Consider the following 11878-nt stretch of genomic DNA (forward strand, 5'->3'; position numbering starts at 1 on the left):
AAGAACACAATGGTGCTCTAGGAGGAGATTCAGGTGATAGGGTGGGGGTGGGGGGTTGCCTTGGTTGGTGATTGGCTAATGGTTACACATGTTATGACATCATAACATTTTCAGACAGGTTCTTATATAAATGGATCAGGACAAAAAGAGAGAGAATTTTTTTCCCTGAAACTTTCAGAGTCTCTTTACACAGAGGGAGGGGGGGGACATGTTGATGTAGAAAAGGTAACCTTTAAACCAAATAATGAATGCTGGACGTTCACCTCTAGTAAAGGTTGTTGACGTCAGGTTGCAATTTTCCATTGATCCATTGTGCACCAGAGTCGGGTCGTGGTGGAAGCGTTTCCAGCAGAGGGCCACAGACTTCCCGATTCTGTGGCCGCATCGACCAGGTCTGACTGGAGGATCATAGGGTGCTCCAAGGCCAGCGTGGAGATATAATCCCTGGTTAGATCTCTATTATTTGTCCTTGTTTTGCCCCTCGGTCTTTTCCCATTGGCATGCCCTGAAACACCTCCCTAAGAAGGAGGCAACTGTCTCCTTTTCACGCAAAGGAGAAGGGGCTCTATTCCTAGTCTCTCATTGATGACTGAACTTCTCAATTTATCACTAAGGGAGATGACAGCCACGATCCCGAGAATTTAGTTTTTAGCCGCTGTTATCTGTTCTTGGGTTCATGACCCATCCTTCATGACCATAGGTGAGTTCACGAAGGGAGGTAGAACGGTATATTGAGAGCTTTGCCTTCTGGCTCTCTTTGTCACAACGGTGCGAGTAAAGCTCACATTGCTTTGATTCTCCGGCCCATCTCATGCTCCATTTGTTACGAACCTTGACAGACACTTGGACTCAAACGCACGGCTCAAAAGAAAGTTTGTTAAAAAAAAAATCTTTACTTTGGAAAAGTATAAAGTTCAAACTAAAATCACTCCTGAGAGGAAAAACGTAGCAAAGCAAATTACAAACTAAGTAAACTTGACTATGGTCACAATGTACAATGATCTATTGGCGAGACAAGCTGGCTCTCTAAATGGCACAAGACGAACTGGCACAGGACAAAGGGAGACAGGACTATTTATACATGAGGTAAGGGGGAACAGGTGGAAACAATCAGGGGCGGGGCAGACGCTGACGATGGCGGGAAAACACACAAAGGGAAGAAGTAAGGGGACCTGAAATGAGAGACAAGAGGTAAGTACAAAATAAAACAGGAAGTGCAATGACAGGACTAGACAGGTGAACAAAAAGACTTGACTAAACAGAAATCTAACCTGGGCTATGAACTAAATGTGAAACAATAACATGAACCTGATTAACATGACATGAATAATTTAGCAGACATGACGGGATGTTACACCATTGTCCCATCCCCTCGAAAACAAGACCCCGATTTACTTGAACTCCTTCACTTGGGGTGAGGACTCATTCCCTACTGGAGTAGATGCAACCATCGGTTTCATGGTTCTCAGCGACAATTTTCAACAAGCAAAAATATCTACATCGTCCTTTTACCACTGCACAGCAAACCAGCAAGAGCTTTCTTCAGTTTTCTGTGATTTGACATGTTTTTGCCCAGCCAGATAAGATACATAATATGCAAGACAGACTTTGAGTGGCAGAAAGATTTTCCCTAAGCATACTCCAGTGAGCAGGAATGAGCAATACGACATAATCCAAGCCTGTCATTTAAACGCTGTTACATTTGCATTGTAAGTGTTTTTCTATGGCTGTACCTGTGTTCATCTATAAAGTCTTCTGTAAAGTGCTTTATTTCTGTGACACACGCCTCCACAATGGCTTTCTTCACAGCCTGTTCCATACAATTAAACTTGAAAACACAACTTGGGCTTTAAGAGCGCCGTGGTGTTTTATTTGAAATATATGTCGTTCCACGGCTATTGTAGTATGGTGAAACTGCCATTAAAAACCCCAAAGGAAATGAAAGACAGTGCAGATTGAAGCTCAGTGGACCCAAAATGAACTCCAATAATTGAGAGGGCGGAAGTCATGTCTGCACCATATTGCTGTCACAGGTCAGGTCAGGAGAAAGAGAAGAACTACCTTACACTAAGGTTGTTTTCACTCACATTTCTTTCAGATTTATGCAACCATACGTGTCTGTACCTGCTTCCCATGCTGCTTTCATTCTTTGTCCTTTTTCTGTTCTTTTTTTAATTTCCCTCTCGTTCCTTGTATTATTAATAATAATAATAATACATTTATTTTGGGTGGCGCCTTTCATAAATCCCAAGGACACCTTACAGGGCATAGGGGCAATATAGGGAACAATTAAAACAGTGGATTTAGTGAAGTATCAGCCGGGGTAAGACAAGACAAACAACAGGAAATTGACTATAAGGACACACAAGGACACAGGGTACAGTTTATAAAGAGAATACCAGTTTGAACAGGTGGGTTTTGACTTTTGAGTATTGCTTCTTTTAAGCCTCACAGGGGGTTAAACAAGCTCACAATAAAGCACAATTATGCAAAAATGTTCCTACGCTGATAACCCTCTTTCTGTTTTTCTACCTCACACCTATTCCTCTATTTTCCATCCTGCTCAGATACATTTGTTATCCTCAAATACTCCTTTTCACATATTCCCACCTATTTTCCCTCGTCTCTCATGGCCTACATTCACATCTTTTTGTGTTGCTCTCTATCTCGCTGCTTCTCCCTTGACCGTGCGTTCTATTACAGTGCAGCCTCCATTGATTTGCTCTCTGGCTGAAGTGCTATTGATTACACTACATGCTCCAGTGCTACTGAGCTAAGGCACTGCTGCTGTGCAAAGATCGTACATATAAATACACGAGCGCAGACCCAAACTCGTCTCTTCTTTTATTCTGCTTTTATTTATTTTTTTACACCTCTATTATATTCCCACTTCAAAACAAGAAGCAAGGCACTAGATCCCTTTTTTATCTCCTGCTCATATCCATTGATGCTGCTTCTTGATTTGTATCGGCATATTGATTAGTTCTGCACCACCAAAGACAGAACGTCTCCTTGTGCAATTCCTCAACCATTGTTTTGGAACTGATTGTTTTGAACTGAAAAGACTTGACATCGAGAGAAAAACAGCAACACTTGAGGTTTTCCCTGGAATGAATGCCTCAACCTTTTGAGATGTGTAGGCGAGAGAGTTTGGTGTGTGTGTATGTGTGTGTGTATGCTGAGAGCCAATCATCTAGCACCATGCATTTATGTTTTTATGCCAACATGCTGAGTGTGAGTACTTTTTAATGAGAGAGAGAGACTGATGGAGGGGGGACAGGACATGATGAGGAAATGTCCGAGCCTTCGAGTTGCTGGAAGTGACGTATTCACATGCTATGGAGCAGGAGACAGAATTTGCTGATGTGGAAAACTGCTGACAGCTCACTGCCACATGGACAAATCCATACATCCGTGCTTATAAGTGCTTTTCAACAACCTTTCTTAGTTCTCATACCCTCTTCTCGTTAGATCTACTGCTTTTTATCAACGTTTCTATGAGTTATGTTTTCTTTTTCCTGAAAAGATCAACTTGAATTCAATTAATGCATTTACATTATACGAAATGCTCCCAAGTGATACCCAGAACAGATACATGTGCTTTTAAGGTTGTACCTCCTAAACATTTTTAAACTTTTACTTTGGATTTAAGATCTGGTGTTTGCATTTCATGTCGGTCTTTTTTTCATGTGCAATTTAGATTTTAATCGTGAAACATTCTGCAAGATCTGCTCTTGAAACTTGAAGCCCTACTTCCAGTTGAAAGGCTTATGTGTATGTTCTTCTGGTTTAGCACTTGCAGCATTGTATTCAACACAGTCTCACGCATTTCGTGTTATAGTCACTAAATTAATCTATTGATTCGTGTTCACCAACACGATTTTCTCATTTTTTTCGTGTCACACAGAAAGATTTTAAAAGCAATGTAAATAATAACAAATTAGAAGGAAAAAGAGATTTAAAAAAATACAGATTTCAGTATTCTGACACAGAACAATTTTAGAAGCAATGTATTTCCATTGGTAGTATGTTTCGTCCCTGCACCAAATAATAACAAATACAAATAAAAAATAAAATAAAAAATACAGATTTCAGTAGGCTATTCTGAGGCTCTGAGCCATTTATTTTCCTCACGGACGGCAACAAAAACTCAGACATTATACAATTTAAAATAAAAGGGTTAGGCTTAGGGTAAAATATTGAGTAAGAAAATGTGTTTATGAACCACACAGCTTCTGGTCTTCCAAGACCCGACCGGACAAAAAAACGTGGTGCAGGCACGAAACATACTACCAATAGAAATACATTGCTTTTAAAAATCGTTCTGTGTGACACGAAAAAAATGCAAAGGTCGTGTTGGTGAATACAAATCAATAGATTCAATTAATTTCGTGACTATAACACAAAATGCTGTGAGACTGGGTTGATGCATTATATTATATTTGGTATAATTTACAGCTAAACTGAGCCCATTTTATGGTTCTATAGTATGACATCCATCCTGTAGCCGAGCGGCATTAGAAAGCATGGCTCCTATGAGGAGTTACGAAGAGTAGGCTACCGAAGCATTTTGGCCGGTCGGCCTCCATACTAATACTGAGGGTTTTTAATCTCACTGCCAATGTACAAAGGTCCACAATGTTGAAATGTATAAAAACAAGTTAACCTAGAGATTGAATTAAATCAACCTGTCAGTGTGCTAGCAAACCTTAGCTATCTAGCTACTGAATATTAGCTATCTATCGAACCAGCTGCCTAGCGAACATTAGCTATATGTACAGTATATATATCCCATAGATATATCTATCACAAGCTAGCGAAATTAAGCCATCTCTTTTACAAGCTAGCTAACATTTGCTAGCTATCTATGAAGTTAGCTTAGCCAACATAAGATACATGTAGCCATCTAATAAGCTTGCTTGCGAATATAATCTTACTAGCTAGCTATCGCTGGTTCTTGTAATTTAAATAAGAATTATTAAATAACTCCTCATACTTGCAGTAGTTGTCTCCCGTTCTGGCAGTAAGAGTTATTATGAAACCAATGTTGACATGTATTCTTTTTAGCCGGTTTCAGCTAATGACAACACATTTGGTTATTGCACTCCAACACCTCGCTTTCCCTTTGTGGTATGCTTTCATATACAGTATATAGACTTTAGATATTATGTTCATTCATGCGTTTATCAGATGAATTAGCTCTCACAGCAGAATTATCATTGCTGTTGGGATTCTGTGAGATCACCCTCAAAAAGTAATATTATTTTTATCGCAGATACCAACAGTATACTTTTCGCCCCTTGATGTGCTGACTGATCTTGGATGATTTGCTTATTTCTGTATGACGGACAGAAGCAAAACGCAGCAAAAAACTGAAGTTATGGAGCAACTTTAAATCTTAGCTTGCAAACATTCTGAATGAATGAAACACCATAGCTTCCTACAGTATAAGCGCAGAGCAAGTGAGGGCAGATCTACTCAGTTCAGTGTTCGCATAGTATCCACAACTAAATGCTCTGAAGTGAAGTATGTAGAATTCTTGTTTTACAGTTAAGAAGTGATGTTAGGCAGTTTGTTAATCCTTTTCATTAGTGCCTGATATGCAGTTGGGACCCCAACCTTCATAACAATAGGTGATCAATGACCAGTAAATGAGCTGCAATCTCTAGAGTGGCCGAGAATATGAAATCTATCACGTATAATAATGTGCAGGGCGGCGAGAGAGTGGACTGATCAGTAAGCGGAGATTAGTGTCCAGGCAGGGAGGATAGTCTATCTCAGGAATGATGCTGGAAATAAATGCTTTTTTGAAGATGTGAGCCATGTGCATCTGTCAGATATGAAAATACCAAATGATAGAAAGCAGGGTATCAGCCTTCGGTGTATTTCTAACATCCGTACGACATACTATGTTGAATGTAAACTATTTAAAGAGTGCAGAGGTAGGAGCAAAAGGATCCACCATGTGTGTGTGTTATTTAGACGTTGTCTAACAATGAGGTTCAGAGACTGTGAATGTTACACAATAAATGGCTGGCAATAGATAATAGAAAAGATGTGCGTTCAGGATGGTTAGATAGGATAATAAGTATGAGCATAGGACTTATCTTGTCCAATGGAGGCGTTTCAGGCAGGAGGGGAGAGTGTGGGAGAGGAACTCCCTCTGGGGGGAACACAGGGATTTTAGCCTCTGCAGACCATTTACATGCACACAAAGGGAAAACACCCCAAAGCACAATAGGGCCTCTATAATATGTTCACCAAAGATGGGTTGCTGCAGTTAGATCATAAGAGGATAGTACATTTGTACTACTTATTTTGTGCTGTTAAAACGGAATAAAGGAGAAATTACAAATATGTGCAAGTCAGATAAAAGAAAAAATCTAACTTGAATGAAGTCGGGGAATTAAAGCAATCACATAATTCCAGACGACAACCACGGACTGGGATTACAGAAATTAAAAACACAGAAAGGTCATTCACTAAAATGTCTGCCAACATCCGTTTCTCACAAATCTAATTATGCTTTTTTTCTGCTTTCATTTAAGCAAAATGTATTTTTTATTTTTGCTTAAGTTAGGCCAGACAACATTTGTGCCCTTCAAGTTGAATTATGGTGTCCACCAAAATCGAGGCAACCCCTCATTGCCTCCAGCAGCATGCATATCCCCGCCACTCTGACCAATACACACACATACAGGCTTATCGCAGGGCAATCAATAGCAGAGGTGATGGATGAAGCACGCTGATGTGCCCACTGCCCTCTGACCTGTAATTGAATGTGCAAGGATCAGACACTTTATCATGATAGGGGCCATTCCCTGCGCAGGTCATCGGCTGCTAAATGGTTGATAAGCCTGCACACTCAGTGTCTGCTGCTCATATGTCTGCTGTCAACGCAATGGGCTTTTGCTGACTGATTTCCACAGAGTGTGAGAAAGCAGGAGTTTGTGCGGGCGATTTCAGCGAGAGTGGGTGCACCTGGGCGACTGTGTATGAACATAGCCGTGCGTGCGTGTGGCGTGTGTAGGAGAGAGAGCATAAGTGTAGAGAGTCCTCAAATCGATTCCTAATGCCTTTCCGCGTCGTTCATTTCTCATCGGAGGCGACTGATAGTTGTGGAAAGCAACGAGTTGGAATATTGCATCAGCTTCACCATCAGCGTTCTCCCCGGTCCATGAACCATTCAAAGGCCTCTCAGCTTTAACACCCAACACCAACATTTAACTCTTCGCTTGACATACTCCTTTTCTGGCTCAAGAAGTGTTTTTCAACTTTTGTTTGTGGACTTTAACATCCTCAGAAAACTTTGTGGAAAACATTACAATAAACGTATTCCATATGGGATACAATTCATAAACAGAAAACACAGCGTAATTGATATCATTATAGTCCAATTTTATGTTTACACTCACTTTTTCTGCCTTGGTTGAGGAATCCCATTCAGTAAACTCACAAAGTGGCAATAACTTTGGTAATTGGCAATAAGTTCTCGTATTCGAAGCATTTCAAGTAATCATTTCAAAATCATTCAGAAGGAATGTCAGATAATCCAAACAGTATAGGTGCAATGAAAACATGTAAATTGAAAAGGGAAATTAGAAACCAGGGACATCAATATATGTTTGCAAACTGAATTTTTCTCGCATTTGCATCAGCAGTTAAATGTTGTGCTTACTATTATTGGAGTCAGCTTCATTGTCTGCTTTTTCATCCGAGGCCTCCGACTTCTCAGCTAATAGCCTCACGTTCATAGCAATGTGGAGCGATTGTGATGAGGTACAGTCCATTTCGTCAATCTAATTTGTTGGTAATTGCTGTAGGTTTCATTTTCCCTTGCCTTTTTGACAAACATGGGGGAAATTCCATTCAGAAAATGCTCCAAGCTACTAACCCTAACCCTTATTGTATTCTAATACGGGAAACTGTCACAAAACCTTATTTTCCCCTGGGATTGATAAAGTGTTTCGATCGATGACCATATACCTACAAAGCAAAATACATTCCTATCAGCATCAGCTGTACTTTAGGTTTTGTGCCAACATTTTTAACATTCAAACATGCTAAACTAATGATGAACATAGTAATCATTACACTTGTAAAACATATGCAAGTTAACATTGGCATTGTGAGCATGTTAGAATGCTAACGTTAGCATTTAGTTCCAAACATGAAGCCATTTGTATGGATTCTTTATACCACAATCACCCTGACTGAATGTCATCACACTGACAGATTATTTCAGTTATCTGACATCATTCAGCACACGATGTTCCCTGTTACATCTTTAGGCAATTTTGAAAAAGGTTAACTCAGCTGTAAATCTTAATGTCTTTTAGGTTTGTCTTAATCTGCCAGGAGTGTCATTAACGTTTTAGTTAAATCACTCCTGTGGTTTCCGGTCTTTTCCTCTCTTGGTTAGGCGTCTAATTGATTGAAGTTCATAAACTAAAATGTGTCCTCAGACATCAAGACATATTATCAGCTAGTACATGACTATCAACCAAGGCATGGCAAGGCAATTGTATTTATATAGCACTTTTCAGCACGTGGCGATTCAAAGTGCTTTACAGATTAAAAGCAAAAGACATTTAAGAACAAATACAGCATAAATACATTATTAAAAAGGCATTTAAAAACAGGCATAAAAAGCAAAGGTAACGAAATAAATTAAATAAATAAACACAGCAGGTACAGAATACATGACTGAAAAGGCATACTTTAGTGTGAGTATGGGCAGCTCAATTAAAAGCAACGGCAAATAGGTGCGTTTTTAATCTGGATTTAAAAATAGGAAGTGTTCCGGCGGACGTGCACGATTTGGGCAGTTTGTTCCAAATTGTTGGGGCATAATAACTAAAAGCTGCTTTTCCATGTTTAGTGGTTATTCTCGGAACAGAGAGCAGACCTGACCCAGAAGACCTGAGACTCCTGGATTCTTCATAGTGATGGAGTAGGTCGTCTATATACCTCGGTCCTAAGCCATTTAGTGATTTAAAAACTAGCAGTAGTATTTTAAAACCAAGGCTTTTCTTTTGAGTTTGCTCCGGTATGAACATACATTGTTCTGAACAGACAAGTAAAAAAGTTAATAATGAAAATCCAGTCCTTGAACTAGTATAAGATACCAATATTCAAAATGGGCATCAACAGTAAGGCCGTATCCCTGATGTATTCATGTCCCTTCAATCACATTGATTGCTTGTTTTAGCTTGTCTGCAAGACCGACTGGCTGGTCTGAGGGATGATCTGATTGGTTCCATTGTGCCAGACAAGATAGATACTATACTTACAGTAATAGTAGCCTTTACAGGACAACTTTCTTTTCAACTAATGCTATAGAAAGGGATTGCAGGTGATATAACGTTACACACATTGGTGGATATTTCTGCACCTTTTTGCACGTTCAAAGAGAACTTTCTCTGATATGGATTGGACCTGACGTCCTTGGCAAAGGAACTAAACTTGAAGGAAATAATATCTTTGATGTATTATTCTGGAAAAACATAAATTATCATTCAAGCCTGGGTTTCAATGAGGCTATGCGTCTTTGATATATTTACAGGGGAATCAGCCAATAGGACGAAAGAACGTATTGATCATTTCATCCTTGTGTTTGTTTGTGTTTATATGTGTTAGTCTAAATGTTGTTCTGCCCTAGGTAGCGGCCTTCGCTACGTTGTGTTATTTTACACACACACACACACACACACACACACACACACACACACACACACACACACACACACACACACACACACACACACACACACACACACACACACACACACACACACACACACACACACGCACACACACACACACACACACACACACACACACACACACACACACACACACACGCACGCTGGATTTAGCAGGACATTTGGAGGAGAGTAAACAGAGAATATTTCATCAGCTGTGTGAGCTGGCAATATTTGGGCCTGCGGTAACAGCATTACAGTTTATTTGTTTGAGGCAGTGTGTGTGTGTGTGTGTGTGTGTGTGTGTGTGTGTGTGTGTGTGTGTGTGTGTGTGTGTGTGTGTGTGTGTGTGTGTGTGTGTGTGTGTGTGTGTGTGTGTGTGTGTGTGTGTGTGTGTGTGTGTGTGTCAGTAGTACCAGAGCCTGTGGTGGTGTGGGAGGAAGGCTCACCTGAGTTGTTTGGAAAAATAAGCCCTCATACAGCATCTCAGATTCAGAAAAATACACAGTGGGTGCAGGCGAAATAGCCATCTGTTCTCCATGAAGCAGAATCAGGTGTTTCTATGGACCACGCTTCCTTCAATCCAGTTAAAAGTGTCAGGTTGTGTTTATTCTAACTAAATAATCCAATATTAAAGAATATATTGCCTTGAGGGTCTTTACAATGTGTAATGCACATTTGACTGTCCTTTGACTGCCTTGAAGGAAGTTGTCAATTTTCTGCTAGATTTAGCGAGATTCAGAGTTAGTGCTGCTAGCTACAGGAGCTTCATGGAAAATAGTTGGAGTTTGAAGTTTTATGGATATCAGATTCATCTCCAATTAATAGAAGGACCAGTAATGTAGGCTTTGCATTAGCTATGGTGGTTAGATTCTTCTAAAAGGGGATAATTGCGACTCAAGTGTCTTATCATGTTATGGGTTTTATAGGCTACCTTTTATTAATCGGTGTGAGAACGAGACTAGATAAGTGCCACTGTGTCCAATGCAAATAATTAATTACATCAAGTTTTAGTCCCTTTTAATTATGTAAAAACTGAGGAAATACTTTTAAAACATGGGCTGGATGCATGTAGGCCTGTTGTGTTTCTACAGTAGGCTTATACATCGCATTACATTACAGAACATACTTTGGATTGGAGAAGTATTGGGCAATGTCATTACAAGCATGTGAACATTCTGTTGTGCACCAGTCAATCCTACAAAGTGAATTCCCAGGTCAAATGTACAGCAAAGGCTCTTGAACATATTGTCCTCAGTGATTGTAAGAGCATGTTAATTTGTTCTTGTTGATGTTGCAAATGGAGCTGTGGTAACACAAGAAAAATGTCGCACTTGATTTGAAAATAAAGTATTATCGTATCGAATCGTACTGTATGGAATTTTATCGTATGTTGTCTCGTAATCTTGTATCGTATCGTAACGTCTTGTATGGTGTTGTATCGTATTGTATGGTGTATCATCATCTTGTATCAGATCGAATCGTATTGTCTTGTATGGTATCGTATTGAATCCTATCATATCATGGGGCTCAGGCTATAGGTCACACATGTATTTACCCCTATGTTACCACTATACAGCAGACTGGCTAACCTCCTAATAGGTGATGTTTTGGTGTGGACATCCCCTTTAACATGGACAGTATCAAAGTTAAGTTTCGAAGGCATCTCCTCCGAGAAGCATCTCCTTTGTATTCATCCTTTGACTTCTTCCACTTCTGCGTTGTCCCTTCCCTCACCCTCATGTTACACCTCACACTCTTTGTCATTCTTGTTCGTAATTAGCTCCCCTGACACTTTCCTCGCTGTCCAGCTGTGAGGGTGTGTGTGTGTATCCTTGTGCTTGTCACGTTGAATAGGAACACATACTCCATTTATCATATCAGAGGTACGAGTCCCTGCGGTACTGAGAGTTTAGTGTGACTGTGTCTCCTCGTGTTTGAGGTTTTTTTGTGTATGTGTTGCACAGCAATTCTGCCTTTATGTATGTGTGTGTGTGCGCGTGTGTGTGTGTGTATATGTTTTATGGGCATGTGTTTGAGACGCAGACAGTAAGGCGCAGCAAAGAAAGAGTTGAAGGACAGTTCGTGTTCTTGAAAAGTACCTCTGCATCATACCCAAAAGATGGAAAAGTGCTTTTCTTTTCTCACACGGTGCTTCCTCCCCAGCCTGTGGG

This window comes from Notothenia rossii (genome assembly GCF_949606895.1).
Source record: "Notothenia rossii genome assembly, chromosome: 4".
NCBI classification, from domain to species: Eukaryota; Metazoa; Chordata; class Actinopteri; order Perciformes; family Nototheniidae; genus Notothenia; species Notothenia rossii.